The following is a 16,051-nucleotide window of genomic DNA, read 5'->3' on the forward strand; positions in this document are numbered from 1 at the left end:
AACAGGGTCCTTCACTTCTAGTACAAGACGAGTGCATGTAGACCATCTCCCTGATTTAGCTACAGGGCAATATCCACTAGCCATGGGGAACTAAAATTCACTATTAAAGCAACTAGCCGTAGAGAACCGAAGCTCACCATTGAAGCAAAATTTGTTCTCTTCTCTATGTGAATAAAGCATCAGTTCATCTAGTGTCTGTCTGATTTGTGGCATTCTTGATGATCCTGAATCTGTAAATCATACAGTGGGTTTACACCCTGAAACTGCTGCTGATGGTGGTAGTTATTGTTACGTTCTTTGCTATCCTTCATGCATTGAAACTCTTACCCAGGAAGTGGTAATAGTTGTCACTTGCTCAATAAGTGGATACCAAGAAAGAAGGTAAAGAATAGCACCTTGGGATTTTCAGTTGAGACAAGTTGGAAGCAAGAACAAACAGCAAAATTAACAGTCAAGACTAAGTCTAAAACACAGAACAATCAGTAAAATTAACAGCCAGGAACAAGCCTAAAACGCAGAGTAAATAGTTTGTATTGTGATTGGCTTAAGGTGATTTGTCTCTTTACTGCTTAGCATAAGCAAAAAAAAAAAAAAAAAAAAAAAGTACTCCCAGAGGCTGAAAATATGACCTGGTGACCCAAACATTTCTGTATAATTATGCACGTGTCTCTGACATCAAATAAGGAAAAAGAAAAAAAGTCATGCAAATTCACAAAATTGACTAAAAACAAGGAAAAGAAATGAACAATACAATAGTTGCAAAATATTTAGATATTTTGATCCAGACATTTGATATATCAAACGAACAAGGACTTTGAAATAACTGTATTTAATATGTTAGGCAAATTAAGTGACAATATGAAGAATTGTAACAGACAAGTGAAAATTGTCAAATAACCTAGTAGAATTTACAGAAATGGAAAAAATGTGATCTAATTGATGGGACTGTCAATAGATCCGATAACCACTTTTACATGGCGTAAAGTATGAAAGAAAGAAGAGGCCAGGCGCGGTAGCTCATGCCTGTAATCCCAGCACTTTGGGAGGCCGAGGCGGGCGGATGACGAGGTCAGGAGATTGAAACCATCCTGGCTAACACGGTGAAACTCCGTCTGGACTAAAAATACCAAAAAAAAAAAAAAAAAAAAAAAAAAAAAAACGGAGCATTGTGGTGGGCCTGTAGTCCCAGCTACTTGGGAGGCTGAGGCAGGAGAATGGCGTGAACCCAGGAGGCGGAGCTTGAGGTGAGCTGAGATTGCGCCACCGCACTCCAGCCTGGGCGACAGAGCAACTCCGTCTCAAAAAAAAAAAAAAAAAAGATATGCCTGGTGACATAATGAGAAAATGAAAGTAATTCTCTACAACTCTTACACTCTGCTAAAGCAGCCTGAGCTTCAGTGAACGGAAATGCACTGCATCGTTCTTTGGTTAAAGTAGGATGCTACAAATGTGTCCGCCAGTTAGAAATGATCCTTGCCACCTCCATCACTGCATAATTTCATGTTAGTGCTATTTAGCTTGTGTATTTTCTCACAGCGATGTATTTTTTTTTCCTTTTTAATTTAACAGACTTTTAGTGTATTTGTAAACTCATTTTCTATAGATATGTGTCTAGGATTAGCATTAATGAAGCAATAGTGATGTTCATGGCTTCCACAGAATCTATATGGAGACTTAGGCATGCTTTATTCTGATTTCTGAAATATGATCACTAAATGGCTTTAAAAATATACTAACGAAATTCTAAACACAAATTCATGCTTAATAATCTCGTTTTGCAACTTGAAACATTCGCAAATCACATATTTACATACTGTGTGTCAGATATGAGATATTGTTTCTTATAGAGAGAATATAGTCATTTCATTCTGTTTCCTAAGTAGGAGACTAATAATAAATTTATGAATAAACAACTAAATCAACCCATCTTATTTTATGACTTACTAGTATTCTCATTAAAATGACATAGTAAACATGGGTGGATGTAGCACATAAAAATCATTCTGAAAAAAGAATAAGTACATCAATATTGATAGAACAAAATGATTAGAAAGATGACTATTTGGAGACAAGCTTAAAAACATGAGCAGGAGCTATTTACAAAAGAGTCTAGAATGTTAGGTTAAAGAGTAATTTAGTTTTACTAACTCCTATATTCTTTATATCTCAATTTAGATGTCACAATTTTCAGGAAATAATTCTCCCATTATACCTAGCCCCGTATATAACTTCTAAAATTTGAATTTTTAACAGCTAATACAAATATAGGTTGTCAATAACTTCTCATTTGCAATTTCTTCTCACATCTCCTACCCTAGTGCTCCTGCCTCAAACCCATAAGTGATTATTTTTGTGTTAACCCTGTCTATTCCAAGTGTCACACGCTAAAAACCTGAAGGCAGTTCTATTACCACCTTCATTTGTTCACTAGGCTGAGTATATCCCATGTCCAGTCTACTCCCCTTCTTCTATATGAAACAGATTCACTCTCTTCATTTATTTTTTGCCCACAAAAATTTCAGCTCAAACCATGATCTGTTCTCCCTGCATTTGTTACTAACTCCTTGGTACTCTGCATCATCTACTCTAGGAACACATCCAAATGTGTTACTCCCATATTGACAGCTTTCAGTGAATTTCCACAGTTCATTAAAAATATTTTGATGGCCTAAAGAAGTATTTTCATGGCATTAAAAAAACATTTATTATCAGACTCCTGATTATGTCTCCAATTTTATTTCTCATGTTAAATCTCTACTTTCTTTGAACTTGTTTTCCATTTACTGTATCCTCTCAATTCACATAACATCATGGTCCTCCGATAATTGAAGATAGCAACATAGATTGTATCCTTAGGTACTTTTTCCCCATATATATGTCAGTCTCTTCTCTCTCTCTTTTCTCCTCCCCAAACTCCATCTCCTTTTCTCTCACTCCTCATATGAATATGTGTGCCTATATGTGTGTGTGACATGAGAGAATATTATATATACACACGTATGATAAAAGCCATCAAACACATATGTATCACATATAATTATTCTCTCATACATATTTTTGTGTATGTGTTACATGGTTGATTATACTCATATTTTCTTTTTTCATTAATGGGCACCTTACTGTGTCCATTAGGTTTAAAAGTATTTGCCTTCTTTCAGTTCTGGAAAAATTACAGTTAATTCTTTTTAATTTCTAAAGGCTTCTAGAGAGTAATAGTAGCTATTCTACAAATAAATAACAATGTTACTTATAGTGTATATTTTCTTTTTTTCTTTCTTTTTGAAATGGAGTCTTGCTCTGTCACCCAGGCTGAGGGCAGTGGTGCAATCTCGGCTCACTGCAAGCTCCGCCTCCCGGGTTCACGCCATTCTCCTGCCTCAGCCTCCAGAGTAGTTGGGACTACAGGCGCCCGCCACCATGCCAGGCTAATTTATTGTATTTTCGGTAGAGACAGGGTTTCACCATGTTAACCAGGATGGTCTCAATCTCCTTACCTTGTCATCTGCCCGCCTTGGCCTCCCAAAGTGCTGGGATTACAGGCGTGAGCCACCGTGCACAGCCTGTAGTGTATATTTTCTCAACAATATTAGACTGTAGAAAACACCAGACATTCAGAAAATATTAATTTTGACATAGAATATAATAGCAAATTACGTTATTGGTTGAAATTGTGACCTATAAAAAATACACTCTCTGACATGGAAGGAATCTGACATTTTTCTTTCTCATACTTTCTTAACGTCTTTTAAGGGTCAGAATAAAAATAAAAATAATACAAAAAATTATGCTAAAAACCCACTCCTTGCAAAAAATCGTGAAAAAAAAAAAAAGCTTTTTTCATAGGATGAAAAGACAAGAATGTCTACTCTCACCATTTCATTTAACATAGTACTACTGATGGTTCTATCCAAGGCAATTAGTCAGGAATAGAACCAATGACATTTACACTGGACAAGATGAATAAAACTATATTTGTTTGCAGTTACATAGCCCTATATTTTTAAAATCTTAAGAAATCAAGAAACACACACACTTATTCTGACTCATTGTGTAAATATGAATAAAATATTTTGGAATAAATTCAACAAAATAATTGCAAGACATATACACTTAAAACCACAAAACATTGTTGAAAGAAAGTGAAGAATATATAAATTAATCAAAAGACATCTCATGTTCCTGGGAGAGAGATTTAATATTTTTAAGATAGTAATTCTTTGTAAATCAACCTACAGGTTAATGCTATTTTTATCGTAATTCCACCTGCTTTATTTGTAGAAATCACTAATTTTACTTTAAAATTCATATGGAAGTGCAAGATGCCCTAGAATAAGCAATACAATCTTGAAAAATAAGAAATAGAGGACTCATACTTCTTAATTTCAAAACTCAATACAAAGCTACAGTAACCAATACAGTGGGGCACTGTCATAAAGAGAACCATACTGATCAATAGGATATAATTGAGAGTTGAGAAATAAACTCTAACAACTGTGGTCAATTGATTTTGACAAATGTTCCAAGAGAATTAAATGGGATAAGAATAGGTTTTTCAGCAAATCGTGTTGGTGCAGTTGTGTATTCAAATCCCAAATAATGAATCTGTACATCACAAAATATAAAAAATATAAATAGAAATTGATCAAAGGCCTAAATGTAAAAGCTAAGAATATAAATCTCTTAGAAGAAAACATAGGCATAAATCTTTGTGATCTTGAATTAGGAAATGGCTTTAAATGTACAAGTAGCAACAGAAAAAAAAAAAAAAAAGATAGGATGGACAATACCAAAGTGCTGGGATTACAGGCATGAGCCACCGCGCCTGGCCCTAAACACTCTTTACTTAATTTGGAAATGGCTTATATGGGGTTTAGGGGAGGAGCCCACTTTTGTGAAAATATTGTACCAAACATAATTGTGTCTCATTAAATGCAAGAGGAAGAAAGATAAAGACGTAGTAGGAACACGAAAGAGCATGACACATTATACAAAATCTTAGAAATTTCAAGCAGATGGACTTAAGTGGAATGGCCCAAAAGTAAAACATAAAATGTATTTGAATTTGATGGTAGTGAGAACAGGGTCTGGTCTCACACTTTTTACTGCACGAATTTTCTCTAACTTCTAAAATGTTTGGCCACTAGTGCTGGATCTAAATTATATGCCTACCAAATTCCACAGCTTTTATTCCTTATTTTGTATCCCAATCATTAAGGTGGCTTTGAAACTTGTCAGTGTTGCAATTACTCATATCTTCCATCCATAAATGTTATGAAATTTTAAGACGAATGTCTGTTTTACTCCACGAAAACATGATTAATCTTATAATCTTTATCCTTTAAAATGTTTCTTCATTCCTACCATATCACCACAGGCAAATGGCTCATTTTTTATAAGCTGTTTCATTGTTCATTTTATGAATGCTACATGTCGGCAATCAGATGGTTACCTTTCTGATGGCAGTGTTTATGTATGCTGATATATTTCTTAAGTTAAAAATACTATTTTATAAGAATAAATAAAGGCTATATCTAAGTTGAAGTTCCCACAAAATAAAATATATTTTGTGTTTTTCTCCATGAGGTACTTTGGGACCAATATAATGCCAAGATAACTAGACATTTGAAATAAACAATGCAAACTATTTTTACTAAATTAAAATATTTTAATAGCATCTGTTATGCATGTTTAGAACCAATTTGATATTTTACCTTTATTTCTCAAATGTATCGTATCAGCTGGTTTGATTCAGTGGTGGAGACTCAGCTGGCATGGTCCCTGTCTCTGGCTCTGAAACACCAGATTGTGCTGGGATAAATATAGAGTGGGAGCAATAGGCTTAGAGAATCTTTTCCAATCCTGTTAAGGCAAAAGAGGAGAAAGGACCAGATGTGGGTTTGAAGAAATTTTGTGTACATGGCAGAAGAAACTATCTGGCTACATGGAATAAAAGATCAATCCACATTAACGTAAATACTATGTGTTTTATTTGGCTCAAGTAAACTTGAAATTCTGAGAGTTTCTGAAAAGATAGTACAAGTTAACATCATTTCCCCTTCTCATTTGTGAAACTGAATTTTAACTATAGTGTTATTTTCATACATTTCCATTTTAAACATTTTAATAGGTTCCCAATATCACTAGCACTGTGTAAAGGATATAAAATATATATTATATGAATATTATATTAATGATTAAAAAGGAATATTAAAAACATGAATTAAGACAACTATATTAGCCTATAATCCCAGAACTTTGGGAGGCCAAGGCGGGCGGATCATGAGGTCAGGAGATCTGGAACATCCTGGCCATTATGGTGAAACCCTGTCTCTATTAAAAATACAAAAATTAGCTGGGCATGGTGGCATGCGCCTGTAGTCGCAGCTACTCGGGAGGCTGAGGGCTGAGGCAGGAGAATCGCTTGAACCCGCGAGGCAGAGGTTGCAATGAGCTGAGACCACGCCAGTGCACTCCAGCCTGGGCAACAAGAGTGAAACTTAAAATTTGTCTCAAAAAAAAAAAAAAAAAAAAAAAATTCTTTCAAAGATATAAGTGAGATATCTGGGTAGATTGGGATTTCTCTTCTCAAGTAAGAATCACACACTTATTTCGTTTACCCCATTCTCCTAAATAAGGTCACACAATATGGCCAAATAATGTTGACACGGGAGTTAGTATCATGGAGTATAAAAATATGGATTCTATGGTAGCTGCTTTAACTACTTAGTTATCCAGCAATGAGTGTTGCTATATTGAATAGACCAACGCAATTACAGGAAAATGTTTATGGGCCATGCATAAAATCAATTTGTAAAGACACTTCTTAGGTGTGCTCATTAATTTGCTTAGACTTGTCTCATTGTCTGAGACAAGTGAGGTGAATAGAAGACATTAAAAACAATATTATGGAAAGATATTAAAGTTGTTGGAACTTAGTATTTAATACCATCTGTTAATCTAGTAGTTTTTTGAATTCCAGAAACTTGACAATACTAATTGAGAATTGAAAATTTGATTATTGAGTAGAAGTGAGATATTCCCTTACACCACTTTACTCTTACCTGTTTCTAGCCATCCACAGCAGGAAAATGAAGGAGTAAGCATTAAGAGAGGTTAGCTATTTAAGAAATAATAGAAAAATCGTGACTTCAGGATAAAAGCTCAGAGAAAAAAACAAACCTCTGGCTGTTGAAACTTTGCTATTGCCTCTCATTGGTATACAGTGTCTGCTTAAATGAGGGAAAGAACCTTAGAAACACATAAGATAACTAAAACTACCAGCACGGTATGGACTAAGCTTTTAGGTTTCTTTGCCTCCTGTAAATGAGATTCTCCTATCCTTCTCTACCTATACACTGCTGTTTAGTTCTTTGAAATTGATAACAACAGTTCAATAATAAGAGTATGTCTAAAAGCCATTTCCAAGAAGAGGTTAATAAGTACTTACTTTCACTTGCTTTTGCAATGAACTCATTGCAAAGCTACATTAAAACATAATGGCATCGACAGAGCACATATTGCATTAAGGCTGAACCACATTTTTTTTAGATTTGCAAGCAACGTCATTTTGTCATATTTCATAGATTTGCAAATGTGTCATAATTGGCTATCTCTCAAGAACTCTGGACTCACATATGTGTGATAAGAATAAGAAAGTATTAGCCAGTAATTAGTCAGCTCTCTTTTTACTTTCCTAAATGTTTTTTTGGACACAATATTCTACTCTGAGGCAACTTAAAAATAAGAGTTAATCTCAGGTCAGTGTATAACAAAGTCCTGTATCTCACCAGAATTTACATCAGACAATAAAATGTGCTTTAAACAGCTTTCCTTTAAAAGACGATGAATGAACAAATGCATTGGGGCATATTTGTTTTCTCATATATGATGTGCAAAAGCCAAATTGGCTTGCATTTTAGAACATTCTGATACTAATTATTATGTGCTGGTAAAGCATACTGTACAGTGCAATTTCCCGTGAAAATAATCCCCGCCTTAAGGGTTTACAGCTTGAATATTCAAAATCGTCCAAGCAGTACAATTCGGACATATGCAGCTTAGCAAGCTGACTGGTAAAAAAAACTGGCACTGGCCTCTTAGTTAAACTCCTGTACCAACACCATGGGTACAGGCACAAGCAGACATGATCTGCTCAATGTTTGTGAAATACCAATGAGTATTCAATAAAACATAGCTAGTAGATTTCTACACAGTTCTCTAGTATTAAGTGCTATTGAAGTGAACAAATAAAGAAGAGGAAAATATTTGCATCCATATTCTTAAATTGGTTGATTTGGGGCATAAAAATAGAAGACTGTCTGGTTCATTTTTAAACCTTTGATGTACTAATCCTGTGATCCCGTGATTATTGAAAACATACTGATAACATTAAGTCTGTTTTATTCTCACATTGTATTCAGGGTAAATTATTGATGGGAAACTTCAAACAGGAAAAGTGAGCATTGGTGAGTTAAAAGGATTTAAAACAAGAGTGGATAAAAAAGAAATGTAAGTGTAGCCAGGCGCCGTGGCTCACACCTGTAATCGCAGCCCTTTGGGAGGCCGAGATGGGCGGATCACAAGGTCAGGAGATCCAGATCATCCTGGCTAACACGGTGAAACCCTGTCTCTACTGAAAATACAAAAAATTCGCCGGGCGTGGTGGTGGACGACTGTAGTCCCAGCTACTCCGGAGGCTGAGGCAGGAGAATGGTGTGAACCTCGGAGGCGGAGCTTGCAGTGAGCCGAGATCGCGCCACTGCACTCCAGCCTGGGCGGCAGAGCGAGACTCCGTCTTAAAAAAAAAAAAAAAAAAAAAAAAATTAAGTATTTTTAAAATCAAAAGATATATCACATATTTAACAAGTTTTAAAGTCTTTGACTGTATAAAGGCTTTTTTGAAAGTCATATTCCATATATAGATATATATCTGAACTCACCTCAAATATAAAATATATTAATAATTGTTGCTAAGTCGATTGTCACTAAAGAGTCCTAATTGATGAATGCCAGCTATAAGAAACATATACATGCAAACGGTTTCTTTTCTAGAGCTCCTATCCTAGTATTCCAAGATACTGTATGAACAGATCTAACATGAAAACACAATATAAAACTGAAAGATGAATATATTTACATTGTTTGTATGTATACCTGATATATTACACAGACATACCAAAGATACTGAATATTTTAGTGCTGGTGTCAGGAAGAAACATGCCTGATTTGAATTTCAAATTTATTTTTATATGCAAACCCATACCATATATAATATTTATATATATATAATAGTTTGTTCATATATAATAGTTATGTATGCTTAAAAGTAATATGATAAATATAGCACAATTGTGTTTTAACATCATAAATAACATCTGTGGCTTATCTGAGAATCTACGTTCTCCTTAGGCTATTTTCTCTTTTTTAAACTTAAAAGTATAGTTTATTTTCAAATAACAAACCTGCCCAAATTTGACAGTTTGGTTTTCTCCATTTTTTTAAACTAAGGAAGCTTTAAAAAATAGTACTGGGAAAGATTATAATCAAACTATTATTAAAAAACTTACTAAAAGTATAAAGCGAAAAGTAGATAGAGTTAGAAAAGGCGATATTTAAAATATAACTATGTATTCTATATTATAAAATAATAAAAGTTATTTTCTGCAACTTGAATAAAGTCACCATGCTCATAACTGAAATAGCTATTAGCATAATCTAAGATACATCATATCATATAGTATATCCAGGCACAGTAGAATTTTTAAAACTAATTTTTGAATGAATAACTACATCCTACTTAAATGTCAAACAGAACAATATTTTTTTGCAAAGTAGTGAGGCTATCCTTTGTTCAAGAAAAGCATGCTTACTCTATCCCCAAAGGATAACAATTCAGTCTGATTAGCTACTCTGTCCAGAGTCAAGTCAGGGGCCCTACATATTCCTTGGTCTGTCATGTCCACATACCACTTACTCAGTCTCTAATTTATAAACAAAATGAACCACTGATAGACTTGTATAATAAAGTGGGAAAAATGGGAATCTATTAAATAAATGAATTAAATATTTAACAAAGAAAGAAAATTATGGGTAGATGCGTAGTTCTTATTTCTGCAACTTGTTACAGACATTCTTTATTATATGTTTTGTACTTCATCTTCTTCCCTCTCAAACTGCACATTTTAGTATGGATTCTATTACTGATGGTGTGACCTAGCCCTTTATTCTTTAAAAAATATAAGCCCTAGTTGATCCACTTTTGAGACAGAGAGAGAGAGAGAGAGAGAGAGAGAGTGAGTCTGCCACTGGAAGCGAATATACACTTTCTGAGCATGTTTTCCTTAATCCCCAACATTTATGCCGTATTTCCTGGTGATAACAAGTATTATCAAATAATTAACACACTCTACCCCTCTTTTTTGGTCTTTTTCCCCCATTTGTTCAATTACGTGAGGAACCTGAATTGGCTTAGTTGAATTTTTATAATTCAGTTAAATTAACCTGTTGTAATCATTCCTTCTTTGTATTCAAAGATTGTTATAGAGTAGAGCTCAGCATGCCCCAGTGAAGAACAAAAGTAATCTATGCATGAGTCAGGAGTTGTAATAAGAAGTACAATTTATACTTCTAACCCTTATTTTCCAAGAGTACATATTATACCTCTTAAAAAATCACCATAGACTTTTACTGATACAGAACATTTACTCTAGGCCCTCTAGGTGGTTTCTCACAGGGGTATGAAATTTGAAGAGTTTGGGGAAAATGAAAAGACTAGTGAATCTGTAAACATTCACTGAGTGCTCTATTTATTTTCCTGTAAAATGAGTTTCTAGATTAGATTAGGTTTTATTTTCTATAGTTTTCTTTTTATAATGAAATCTTTCATGCACATATCTATTTGACAGAGCCTATAACGCACATCTGTTTCCTAGAAGCAAATGATTCTGCAGTGAGTTTATGGAATCAGCCTTGGCAGCCTGACCTGTTTAGAACATGAGAAGGGTGTTCTAAAGATGTTGGCTGGCAGAGATAGCGAGACAGCAAAAGCGAGAGAGAGAGAGACAGAGAGAGAGAAATGTTTATAACCAGTCATTTTAGAGATGAGAGAATGAATAAAGACAAGGACTCATGAAATTCAGGCTTTCTAATAGCTACGTTAATGTGGGGTTTAGATCAAAATCCTGAGAGACACACGCCCAAATGTCATATTCTGAATGTTACATCCCTAAAGATCAAAATTCCTAAAGTCTAAATCCCAAAATGTCAAGATCCTAGATGACTAAAATTCCAAAAGTCGCAATCCCCAAAGATTAAAACCCCAAATGCTGAAACCCTGAAAGCCTAATCCTGGGGACGGGATTAGTGCGTTTTTGTTTGTATGCAGGATAGTTAAATCATGTTAGTTGCATCATGTTAGGTAGAATGATTACATTGTTATTACCTTTATTTTCATTCTCAGAAAATTCAGGCAACTGGATTAGTTACAAAAAATGGCAAAACTTCCATTTTAAGGTGAAAACTTTCATTTTAAAATATATCATTTGCCTGCATAGGCATTCCTTCCAGCTGATGACATTCAAGGAGCTTTTAAAGAATTAAAGCCAAATTTACCCGAAGAAGCCAGTGAAGTTACTGACAGGTTCGAAAATAATTATTTGCATGGTAGTTTTTAAAGGCACTTACTCAACAGTCTTCCTGTTTGATCACCAGTGTTGTTTCCACCAAATCTATGCCCTGCATATAAATGCATGTGGAATGGATTGCTGTGTACCCAAAACAACATACAAAAATCGTTTAAAGAAAAAAAAAAAAAAAAAGGATGGGAAAACGTAATGGGAAATACTGATGCCAGTGTCTGTGAAATCACAGAATAATTTTTAAAAGGTCAGCATCATGTAAAAAGTGAATGTGAACATATTCTCTGAGGAGAGCCATGTCCTAAAAGAAAAAAAAAAAAAAAATACCGCTATTCATTGTGATACCAGACTTCAAAATGTAGTAAATGATTGTGAAAGTTGACCAGCTCTTATGGACTATCTCTGTGCAGTTGCCTATAATCTATCCCTGTAATACACTTTTTCATGTCAAATTTACTTTTTAATTGGTTTCTTTCTTCTTTTCTTTTTTTTGTCAAAGTTGTCATTATGTATGTCATTGTTGCATCATTTTCAATTATGGAGATACAAATTGTGTGGAGAATTATAGAGAGTTTTATTTCTTTTGTGCATTTTTTGGGCAAATTTGGCTCCATGAAAGTGCATTATCATAAGGTTGAGTTTGTGTGTAAGCATTCTGTGCAGATGTAAAAATGTTGAAATTTCTTCAGTAGTTGAAGAGATGTCCTTTTTCTACATCTTCATTTGTGAAAGAGGAAATGTCTTCAGCCTCGTCTCTTCAGGTGGCTTCGTATAAGGTTGGGGTCACCCACCACAAATTTTCACTGATCTCATCAAATGACAGATCACTCATCATGGTTTTGCAAATTATTGCAGTTATAAAGCCGGGTGCATGCAATTACCAGCTATACTGATATGTATTGATACATTTCTCTTTTTGACTTCTTGTTTTATGAATATAGTTCATCCGTTCATAGCTGTTATACCCATGCAACTGTCATTAGTATACTTGAGTGTTTGTTCATGCTTGCAATAATGTGAATGGTATTAGTGCCTATTTTATTTTGTAAGTGATCTATGAAGTTTCTGTCTTTTTCTTTTTCTTTCTTTTTTTTCTTTTTCTGAAACGGAGTTTCATTCTTGTTGCCCAGGCTGGAGTGCAGTGGTGCAATCTCGGCTCGCCGCAACCTCCACCTCCCGGGTTCAAGGGATTCTTCTGTCTCAGCCTCCTGAGTAGCTGGGATTACAAGCATGCACCACCACGCCCAGCTAATTTTGTATTTTTAGTAGAGACGGGGTTTCTCCATGTTGGTCTGACTGGTCTCAAACTCCTGACCTCAGGTGGATCTGCCCGCCTTGGCATCACTTTGGGATTACAAGTGTGAGCCACCGCACTCAGGCTGTCATGTTTTTATATGTTTCTCAAAGAAATTCCCTCTTTAGAAATGTGAATAAGCATCTTTTAAAATTTTTAAATTATTTTTCCAGAATTACATTTTTGGGGATTTTGCTCTTTCTGGATTTCAACCCTGAGGATATAGCCTTGGGATAGTGTCTTTCAAAATTTTCATGGGCTCCTGTTAATGTCCTCTTTGGAATGATTCAGTGAGAATCGTATTATATTTTGTTTACCTCTTTTGCCAGTTGTGGACCCAAAAGCTCTAATTATGTCTCTATATAAATATAAAAGTAAAATTGATCTGGATGACACCAGATGGACTAGTATTAACTCTGTTTTCATCGTGAAGACATTTACATTAAATAAGCACATCCTCCAAATATGAAGAGATGATGTAAAAATGAGGAGGTCAAAAATCCAATCTCTGGATCGATGTCACTGCGTAAAACAATACCACAAGAAACAGTGATTCTGATGATATCTTAGACAATGTGCTGGGGACGGGGGAACAAAGAGAAAGTACAAACTATACTTTAGTAATGGAAATATTACATGTGGAGAAAATTTCATTTTTAATGAATACATTAATTAGGAAATGTTCTCATTTCTATTGAGAAGAAATTTGGAGTGTAGAAGAAAGCTAAAATTGTAAAAGGTGAGATATAAGATGTATATAAAATAAGACAACATTTTGAAAACAGTAATACTTTATACCAAGCAAAAAATAATACTGTAGATTATCATCCCTATATATATGCACATCTGTTATATCTCTATATTAAATTAAATATTTGGCATTTCTCTATATTTTTATTCTTATAATAAATATAATATACTCATTTTAAAAGGTATTTTTAATATAAAGAGGCAAAGTTGTTTTAAAAGAAGCTTACTTCCAACTTTGCATTGAATGTCAAGGAGAATGCAAAACATGATACATTGATGAGAACGTGCTTTATTGGCTTATTTTGTCAACAAACTACTCTGTGTTTATATGTTACAAAGCATGATGATACATATGGTAACACATACTTGATTCTCATATCAACAACCAATTGCCAAAATTTACTCACACATTGTTTTTCTTCAACTAATATTTGCTTTTTAAAGAAGCACTATGTGTTCATTTGTCACTGATAATTGTTAATAAATATCTTAGCGATAGTAAAAGGAAGTCACAAAATAAAATATTTTAGCAATATTTAATAGATAGAAATATGATTAGAAAATTGATCACCGTATTGTCTTTAAAATGACCATGTTCCACTGAGTTTTCAATGTCTTCACATCATTTTAATGATCATATTATATCTCTTTGTCTGACACCCTCAGTGGTATTTCTGATGCCCATGGTTCCTTACCATGGTATAAGAAACAGGTGTAAGTGTTACCATAGTTATTTGGTACTTTGCATCATTTAAAGAACTCACAAATTACAAGTCCATGTGGCATGTTAAACTTCATATTTCCCCTTGTCCTTATACTAAGACCTTAGGAAACCTATGAATAGCAGTCCTCTTGAGTACTCAAACAAGAGAGATAGACACAGAAAAAGGCAGATGGACATAAGAAATATCAATTGTATTACTGATAATCACTTATCAGTAGGATATGGTTTGAATATGTGTCCACAATAAGCTTCCTATTAACAAACTAAAAGAATTACACAGGTTTTCTACCTCCCCTTCTATATTCCCCACCTCTTCGTCCCCATCATTTGCACAACTGAACCACTATAGGCCTTTGCCAACAGGAACAAGCTCCTGTTACCACACAGAAGGAAACCAAACAGAATGATTCATTCCTGCAGTCAGCCTGGCTCCCTAAAGAATTCACTGAAGAAATGACTGAGCCACAAGGAGTGTGTATATTTCCCCTCACATTTGATATAAATCTGAATATTTTCATATGAAGTTCCCACACATCTCTTAACTGAAAAAACTCCGTTATATAAGTTGATATCTTTGTATATGCTTTCTCAAACTCTTTTTGTCTCCAAAAACATTAATACAAAAATAAGGCATTCCAATTTCAGTTGTGTGACTGAATGAGGGCAAGCACCGTAACAGTCTCGGCTACCATAAATCACACACCTGAAAACCTTTGTTCATGGGACTTTCATCACAGATGTCAGCATTCTCCTTGTTATCTTGCCCGAAGCAGGATGAGATCTGCAGAAGCAGGCCATTTGATTCCTATTACTTTTGTGAGTCTTTCCTTCCACCGACAGAACAAGAGCTGTATTCTGGTATAGACCTCTTGAAATGGATTCTACTGGGATAGGTGTTTCTCTAACAGAAGTGAGGTACAAAGTCATTATGAATTATTTGTGTTGGGATTAGAAAAGAAGTGCTTTTTATCGATATTAACTTTCTTATTCCTATCATATTTTGGATAGAACTTTCTCCTCTTCTGCAGTTCACACCTCTCCAGGTGAAGACAAGGACAAACTAAAGCTTTCCCTTGGCCCCTGAAGCATTCAACTGGGCTAAGCCGGCCCCTCTCTAGAACTGTGAATATTTGTTTCTAAAATAATACCTACATGCCATTCTGGGCCCTTCTATAGTGTGTATTTTGCTTTTTTCAGTCCAAAACGTGTCAATGAATACATATTTTAAATTATGCTGAATGTAAAAAAACACAGTACTTTCATAGCAGAATAAATTAATTTTGTTCTCTGTGTTCTGTATTTGAGGGAAACATGCCTCATGTATTTTCATGGGAAATGAAGATTTCAATGGTGGAGCATCCTCTAACTCTATTCTCCAGGATGGAAGTGTCATCAGTAATCAACAATAGGCAGGTGAGACACATTTTGGTGGAGGAGTAGAGAAGGCTTGTCCATTTGCTTGTGTCAATGACACTACCCTGTAAAATTTGTGTAATCCAGAAACCACACTTTTTGTGTGGTTTACAAACGCTGGATTACAAAAAGCTACAGCATGAAGACACTTTGATTTATCTTTCTGATAAACTTACTGTAAGTCCGTTTTTCTTATTTTACTTCAAATCACCTACAAATGACATTATTATTTGT

Source organism: Papio anubis, chromosome 15 (assembly GCF_008728515.1).
Source record: "Papio anubis isolate 15944 chromosome 15, Panubis1.0, whole genome shotgun sequence".
In the NCBI taxonomy this organism is placed as follows: Eukaryota; Metazoa; Chordata; class Mammalia; order Primates; family Cercopithecidae; genus Papio; species Papio anubis.